General features: G+C 55.4%; 1 protein-coding gene across 2 annotated transcripts in view; it reads right to left on the minus strand.

Annotated features, from left to right (window-relative positions):
* The window catches only part of TSPAN14 (tetraspanin 14), a 53,270-nt gene extending 44,744 nt beyond the window's left edge, over nucleotides 1-8,526 (minus strand). Inside the window, exon 1 of one of the 2 annotated variants that reach the window (XM_081157794.1) lies at nucleotides 8,335-8,526. The gene's annotated coding sequence lies outside the window, so the exon portion shown is untranslated. The remainder of the gene's footprint in view (nucleotides 1-8,334) is intronic. The other variant, XM_081157795.1, reaches the window with a different exon arrangement.
* Between the last annotated feature and the right edge of the window lie 263 nt (nucleotides 8,527-8,789).

An 8,789-nucleotide genomic window follows, 5' to 3' on the forward strand; every position in this document is an offset into this window, starting at 1 on the left:
CTCTCTGCAGGCAGTGTCTGGCATCTCTCTAGAACAGGGAACAGTTGGGAGAGGAGGGGAAGGGAGTACCAGCCTCCAGAATAGGCTTACAGACTCAAGAGAGCTAGCTAGCTCCCTGCTCACAACTCCTCCCCAAGTCCCAAAATAGAAAGTTTTCCTAGGAAGACCACAAGCAGACTCTGACAAAGGCAGAAGGGAAACCTGAAGTCATTCCACACTGAGGACCATCTGTAGCCAGATCCACAGGGAGGCTGTTCGACTCCCAGGTTCAGGGGTGAGGAGGGTTTGAACCATGCAACCCAGGCCTCAGCGGGATCCCCCCTCAGGGCCCTCCCAGTCATCAGGAGGTTCAAGGTCCTAATTTTATGAGCCCATCCCTATTTTAGCAGCTAAAGAAAACTGTTTCAACAGATTTCTAGGCCTGGCCCAACTCCAAGAGCAGACTAAAAACAGTTTCTCCAAAATCTCGGCTCAAAACCCCAATTCCTTCACCACTAAACTCCATGTACCTTTCAGGAAATGGAAGCTGAGGAATGCAGTTGTGAGATGGATTTGTGTATTTATCCCCTACTAAAGGGATGCATATATGTTGTTGAAAGCTTCCTTTAACTGGCACATCAATAAATAAGCTGCACCAGAAGCACTTATGTACTTCCTCCGAGTGATTTTCCCTCTAAGGAACAATACAATAGCCATCCCAGTCTCCTGCCTGCTTCTCTGGGGTATGATACATGCCTATTAGAACCAGGACTGGCCTAACCACTTGGGTGAAACCATATGGGGGGCTGGGAATGAGAATGGAGCTCTTTCCACCTAGCAGAATTCCCCTGTCCCACCCCAGGGCCACCACAGCAAGCACTAAGATCTCCTAAAACCTCAGGCTCACAGACCACCCAGGCCACAGAGGCAGAAGACTAGAAAGAAGGAAGGTGTATGTTTGGCTCATCTATTCCGTAAGACACTTTCTGACGACTGCTCAATGTTCAATAAGCAACCCCCAAATTAAGAAGCACACATGAGATTTCACAACAAATAGACTCACTATGGTACTTGGAGCACTCATACCTCAGCTGCTGGGAACAAGTCCTGCCCCCGTCACAAGCCAGGTCCACACCAGTACAAAGCCCTCAGCAACTCTTGTACAGAATCCTGTAACCCTCCATCAGACTGAGACCAGTCCCCCTCCAACCATCTTCCTGCATAAGTGGGCAGGGCTCCACACCCCAGAACAAACCTGCTAGCCCTAGCCCTGTGAGAGGTACATGCCACACCCTCCTCCTTACTCCCTTGGGAATGAATACCCTGCCATTACCACCAACCCTTTTATTGACATGCACCCTCAAGACATATCCGTGTTTACAGCATTACTTGTATTCCACAGGAAGCAGTTCGGATGACAGCAGAAAATGACTGTGGCAGGCAGGAAGGCACACAGAGCCAGTTTCTGTCACCAGCACTGTTCCCCTGCAGGAGTAGAAGCCAGTGGAGCCTTCAGGAAATGGGGAAGGCCTCCACCCACAGCCAACAGGTTTTCTTCACACACCTTTTTTTTCTCACAACAGTGGGTGGCCTGGTTCCTAAAAAGCTGGCTGTTGAGACAGGAGCAGGAGACACACCAAACAGGGTCAACTGTGTAGGTCTGGCCAAGTAGAGAGCAAGGGCAGAGAGAGAGCCAGGAGGAGCCTCAGGCATGGACGGGAGGAACAAGGTTGGGTACGGGGATTGGAAGGCCTCAGACAGGGGAAAGAAGGGGGTATCCAGACAGAAGATCCCTGCAGTGCATAGTCCAGGCAGGAGGAGAAGATCTCCCACCAGAGTCTCCCTCTGCTGAGCTCAGACAAAGGAAACAATGAGTCCCTAGGAGTGGGAGAAAAAGAGATCCATAAAGCTGTCAGACAGGTTTGCCCAGAAGAGCGAGAGCAGGAAACACAAGGTACAAAGGCCAAGGAAGGAGGGTTGTCCAGAGTCAAATGGCTGTGGTCTGGCACCCAACAGATCTGGCAAGGGGAGCCAGCGCTGGTGGGCCCCAGGGAACTAAGGCCCCAGGTCCACGCTGATTCCTGGGTGGAGGGGGAAGTCCAGCCAGAAGAGTGAGGGAGCCAAGGGACAAGGAGCCAGCAGACCACTCCTGAGGGACAAGTGTGAACAGTGGTGAGCTCAAGCCAGTGCATGAACCCTGGGGGACACTGAAGGCAGGCGGCAGCTAGCCTCAGATACTGGCAGTCTCTCCTTGACCGAACTTTAGGAAGGCTCCTCTTAGCCTTCTGCTCGACTAGGCCTGCCCTTAGGTGTCTGTCCTTGTAGAGTCCAGTTCTTAGCAAGAATCCTGCTAAGTCAGATTAGCAGGGATCCTCCACCCTCCCGGATCCCCCACCCTCTGTTCTGATCACCCTCCTTATCTGACCAAATTTCTCATCCTCCTAGTGGAATATCCCCCAGGTAATACCTGATCACCCTGGCCTACCTATTAGGTTGAATAGGCAAGAATCCTGTTGGGTCAGTTAGTAAAGAATTACCTTCTCAGAAATTTCCATCCATCAACCCCCTGTCCCATTCTGCTCCTTGGCTATAAATTCCCACTTTTCCTTGTTATATCTGGGGTTGAGCCCAATCTCTCTCCCTAATGCAAAACCCCTCTGTAGTAGTCCTTATACCTACCACAATAGTCCTTATAAAGTCTGCCTTACTGTTTTAACAAGTGTCAGAGTTAATTTTTTTCTTTAATACAGAGCTCCAAGCCTTCCTGGACCCCTCACCCAGAGCATGAGAACTACTAGGGCTAGGGCTGGGCTCCCCCACCAAGCCCCAAGGAGAGACCCTGTCTACCTGGCCAAGAGGTGAGGGGCTAACACCAGACAGCCAATCCACAGGCTAGCCAGACACTACGGAGGTCACCTGGGGAGGAAACAGGGTCTCTTTCACAGCCATGGCCATTCAGTGGGCAAGCAGAGCCTCTCCCTGGAGCAGCTGGTGGCAGCAGCAGGGAGGCACAGAGGAGCAGGGTCCTGGGCAGAACCGAGCTCTCCTCCTGCTGAGGAAAGTCACACCACGGCCAGCACTGCTGCAGTGGGTGTGGGGCGCAGTCAGCCCCTCCCTGGGAGGCCCAAATCTGACGCTAAGGTGGCTGTATTCCTTATATCCACTTTCCACTAAGCCCAGGCTTCCTGAGGTGACCTGGTGGGCTTCTGATGCTATAAGCCAAGACCCCCTCCCCGCCTCGGGTCTGTGTCCTGGGATATGCTGCTGCCCTCAGCCCTCCCTGCTCCCCACTCAGACCCCAGACTATAGGTGAAAGAGGCTCGAGGGACGCTCATTTAATTCCGGCTGCTGTGAGGGCCCCTTTTTTGGGTGTTAGGATTAAGAATTCCTCAAAGCCTCTTTTTAGATGCTTCTGGGCTCTGCAGAGTAGATTAGCATAGGCCCCAGCCTCTGGTGCACAGTCAGGGAAAACCCAGAGAGGAGGTTCACCAAATCTCTCCTCAGGTCCACTCCTACCCGCCCCTTGTCCTGGCCTGTCCCTCCCCAAGCCTCACCCAGAGAGGAAAGCCCAGCCTCACTCTCCCAAATTCCAGGGACACAGTCTGAAGTAGCACCAGGAACTCACCTCTTACCCAGGGTCCCAGAAACCGCTTTAGAGCCAATGGCTCTCAGCCACTCAGCGCAGCTGACAGAGCCCACGGAGGGAAAAGTTGGTCCCTCCAGCTATCTAGCTGATGGACACCAGGACTCTCCTGGCTGCTCAGAGAGGGAGGCAGAACAGACCTCAAGGAATGAAGTTTTACCTCCAGCCTGCCCAGACCCATGTAAGCTCAGATCACCAGGCCTACTGCCTCTAAGAGAAACACTACAGCACTGCCCAGCCTGGCCCAGCCCAAGAGTAGAGAAAGTGGGGTTCCCAGGTCAGCTGCTGGTGAGCATGAGAGCCACCACCGGGGTGGCAGCAGTCCCAGAGCTTCTGTGTGCTCTTGCTTCACAGTAACCCCATGAGAGGCAGAAAGGGCAGATTCCTCTCACTTCACAGGTAGGCAAACCAAGTCCAGGAGAAAAAAGTAAATAAAAATCAAAGGCTTATTTAGGTCACTCTGCTAGAAAGCAGAGACAGCTCAAAAGCTGCCTCACCACTATCCACTCTACAAGCTGAATGAACAATGTTACCTTCTCATGTAATTAGCCAAGGCACTGAGCCCTCACCAGCAGCAGGCCCTGTGCTGTGCCAACATAGTCACACTTGCCCCATCAGGACCAAAAGTAAATATGCCATTAAAGGAGAAAATGGGTGTGGGGACAAGGAATACCTCACACAACTCAGTTAGAGAGGACAATGCCATCACAGATGCCAATACAAGCCAGCAACGCTGGTTTCTGCCTAGACCAAAGATTCTCAAAGCCCTGGTCTACATAGTCTCCTGGGGACTCTGATGACCAACAAAGAAAGGAACCACTGTTTAGAACCCCATCACCTCTTCCTCTATTCAGGATGAAAAAACAGAGGCCCTGAGAAAGGAGAAAACATAATACTGAGTAGCCCACAATACAGAAGTACCTGAGGTATCATCATCTCCACCAGTGTTTCTTGGCCCTGATGGATGTCACCAGAGACCAAGCAGGTGACAAAGCACAAAAGCAAAGTCCATAGCATGGCAAGCTCTTTAACACCCTGCAAGGGTGATCCAAGTGAAAAATGCAAAAGGGTTTCTACAAACCCCTTTTACATGCCAGAGAGCCAGCCCAGCCCCACAATCAAGCCTGTTCTCCATGTGGTCCAACCTTTAGTAACCTTACCACCTCTCCTGCCCACACCCCTAGGCCTGCAGGCTCAGCCTGAGTCCCAGAAGTGGAAGTGGAAAAGCGAAGCCTATAAGGGCGCCTCTACATGCTCCTCCTTCTAGGAAAGGTGACTACCCCTACTGGCCACATACAGCTAGAGCACAGGTCTGCCGTGCCAGGGCAGTGAGGGGAGCAGGAGCCCGATTCCCTTCCCATGGGCTTTAATATCACTCTCTAAAAGCTGCCAAGAAACAGGGATCATCATCCCAGTTCACAGCCCCAGGCTAGGAGCTGAACACGTGCTTGATAAAAATCCCTGACCCCGGACTCACCACTAGTCCTTGGGCCCATGAATGAATGAATGAATGGGCAAAAGAAGACCTAAGGAATTCAAGTAACTTGCCCAGGGTCCAGAAGCAAGCTTCCTCTGCATACTACCTCTCACTACCCTAATATATTCTTGCCCACCACACCTCTGCCATTCAAATGTGGCACCTCAACTCATCTTTGACCTAAATAATGTTTCCTTGATTAATTCATGATCAATGTTCCTGGTGACACAGAAACATGTAACACTCAGACCTTGGGAAGAAGTTGGTGGAAGGCACAGCGATAGGTGAATGGCAGGCATTCCTGCTGTTCACCAAAAGTTTTCAAAGCTCTTTCCCTCCCCACTCTGTAGTTAAGTAAGTATGGCCATGTGACTGCTTTGGCCACTGAAATGTCACTTCTAGGTGGAAGCTTTAAGAGTTGGAATGAAATTCATCATTCTCTCTGTGCCCGTCCAAGTGACCAGGAATTTTTCGATTAATCCACATGGGTCCAACAGTGAGAACAACATAAAGCAGATATGCAATAGGTGTGGTGTGAGCAAGAAAGAACCCTTTGTTTTTTTAAGCCTCTGAAATTTGGGGATTGATACCACAGCAAACTCTGATCTATCTAGACAGACACAGTCAATGACTCCCTCCCCAATCTTCTGTGCAGGGCAACTCCGGTCTTCCCTCTCCTCGGTCTTCCTCGGGTCTTTCTTTTCCCCAGCTGTAGGGAGACAAAACCTCCATCACCAATCAGCTGGGGTTCAGGGGCACCTACTATGTGCCCAAACAGATGAGATGCTTTCAGAAGCAGGGGATATAAGGGCAACCTGAGCTAGACTTACTAGTTCCGCTGTGGGCCAGGCTTATTCAGTGTATTAATCAACTTTAATCACTTCTAAGAAATCATTATCTAGTTAGAAATGAGGAAACCCAGCTCACTTAGAGACTAAGCAAGTTACTCTGTGACCTCTCTGGGTCCGTTTCCTCATCTGTAAAATGGGACATTCACATTATCTACCATACTCTGTGTTTTCAAGGGTTAACACAAGTGAAGTTTCTGGGATAGTGCTTGGTATAAGTCTAAAGAAATAGTAAGTCTCAATAAATTCCCTATTACTACATGCTAAATCTTTCACAAAATTGCTGTAAGGTTGTCCATAATTTCCACAAGATTTTAAACCCAGCAGAGGTTTCCCTGGACTGGTATAAGGGCACTCTGTAGGCACTGCCAAACTAAATCCTACCTCAGCTGAAGGTAAACAAGAAACAAATCAAATCTCAGCAAATGTTTCCAGAACCCAGGGCTTCCCGACTCCCTGCTCCCCGGCCTCCATGGGAACTTCACTTCCACCACAGACATGAGCAGGAGGGCCCCCTCCCCTCCCACAAAGAGCATGAGCTTTGTTCTCCCACTCCCAAACATGGGCAGGCAGGCACCCTCACCTGCCCTGAGGGATCAGCACAGCTGCCCAGCTGGTAAAGGGGGAACTTCCCTGGAGAGACAACCCTTCTGCAGCCCCCTCCTCTCCATGCCTTTTCTTCCTAGAGGCAGCCACAAACCTCCAGAAGCAGCAGTGGCTTGGACTCCTGTTTGCCTGAATGCTGCTGTGAAGCTGAACCCAAGCTCAGATCAACACTATGAGCACTGACTACAGGTCCAGCCTGGGCTCTAAGACCACACAGAGCTTACAGCCAGACAGACAGTTGTGAGCCTGGAACGGTGTTTGCAGCAGCGACTGGTACCCTAGCATCCCAGAATCTCAATCATGCTTTGTAAAATGAATCGAAGATCACATTTGGTGACCCAGCAGTGGGGTTCAGAGATGTGGGGATAAAGAGATCAAGAAATTCTCCAGCTGAAGGTGGGGTGCAACAAAGGATGACACAGTAAGAGGGAAAACCACACTGGTAGTTTGGGCTTCCAAGGCCTGTCTCCAAGACACTATGGATCCTCAGGATGGGACAAAGCTTGGGGACAGCTGACAGAGAAGCTGGAAGGGCATATGGGTCTATGATGGAGGAACATGGGCTTCATTGGGGGGGAGGGGTGCTCTGATGGCCTAGGCCCTACCTAGGTTTCTCTTCACAAATAGGGAAGGGTGTCCCAAGCACTCAGCAGGCACTAATTCCCGGTACTTTGAGGTCAAGGGGTAAGGGGAAGGCTACTTTTGAGGATCTGGCAAGCAGCTTCACCCACTCCATTCAGCCCCCATCTCTGAAGGGAGGAAGACCCCTAGAGAGCAGACCACAGGAGACAGGGCACCTGCAGAGGCTCCGATGCAACCCCCAGCATTCTCGGCTCAAGACAAGTTGATGCCAGCAGACACCAGAGTCCCCCGGGCCAGGACAAGGGTGGACAACTGCCCCCCCCACACACACACAGCATGGGCCGAGTCTAGACAGAGACCAACTTCACGTCCCCGAGTCCCAGCGTCCCCCGAGCCCAGACCTTGCACACGCGCACACACGCGCACACACGCGCACACACACGCACACGCGCACACACACGCGCATACACACACACACACACACACACTTCCTACGCACCGGCAGCACCATGCTTCCCAGACGGGCAGCGGCCACCGACCAGCTCGACGGAAGCCCCAGGAAGGTCAGGGGTCGGGCTTTGCTCCCAAGCTCAGTCCCAACCGACCAAGGCGGAGAAGCTGGGTCACCACCGACTCCAACGCGGGCCGTCCAAGCCCGAGCAAGGCTGAGTGGGACGCACCGCCGGGGTGGGCGACTTGGGGCACAGCCTGGGGGCCCTCCCAGGTCCGCGCCCCCACCCCAGGCGAGCTCCGCGCGGCCGAGGATCCGCGACCGAGCGGAAGGGAGAGCCCACGCCAGGGCTCGCGACGGGGCACGGGGGGCAGAGCGGGAGCGGCGGTCCAGCCCCCCCCGGGCCCCCACGCCCGCCAGCCCGCGGGCACCCGCCCGGAAACGCGGAAAGGGCGAGGGCGACAGCACCCCGAGCGCCAGCGGGGGCCGCCGTGGCTCGCGCTCCGCCCGGCGCCGGAGTTCGGCTCGGCGGGGTTCGGGCCAAGGCCTCCGGCCCCTCGCGGGCGATGCGGGCGAACAAAGCCAGCGCCGCCCGCAGGGCCGCCCCCGGGCAGGAACGCGGGAGCCGGAGGGGCCGAGCCGGGACCGGGGGGCAGCCCGCGTCCCCAGAGGGCGCTCGGGGGGGGTCGGCCTCAGACAATGAGGGGCGCTGGGCCCGGCGCTCCAGCGGGGCGCGGCGCCTACTCACCCGGGCGCGGCGGCGGCGGCGGGCCCGGCTCGGCCGAGGAAGTTAGAGCAAGTTCGGCGGCGCGGGGCGGGAGGGCGCGACTCGGGCCGTCCGAGCGGGGGGCGGGGCGCGGAGGGGCGGGGCCGGGGGGCGGCGGCCGAGAAAGGGGCGCCACTTCCCCGCGCCGCCCAGTGCGCCCCGCTCTCCTGGGCCCGCCCCGGCGCCGCCCTCCGCGCCCCGCCCCGCCGGCGCCCTCCCCCAGCCTGTGCGGCGGGGCGCTCGGGGCGGGGCGCTCGGGGCGGGGCGGGGGCGCCGGGGGCGGGGCGGGGGCGCCGGGTCCGCCCCTCCCCGGGTGGCGCTGCGCAGGCGGAGCCCGGCCCCGCCGCACGCGCGTGGCCGCCGCGCGCCCTCGGCCGGGGGCGCCGCGCCGTCGCCGTGCGGGCCTCGCCTCTGAGCCGGCCCCACGCGAGCTTAGG

Source organism: Miniopterus schreibersii (assembly GCF_964146895.1).
Source record: "Miniopterus schreibersii genome assembly, chromosome: 14".
Classification (NCBI taxonomy): Eukaryota; Metazoa; Chordata; class Mammalia; order Chiroptera; family Miniopteridae; genus Miniopterus; species Miniopterus schreibersii.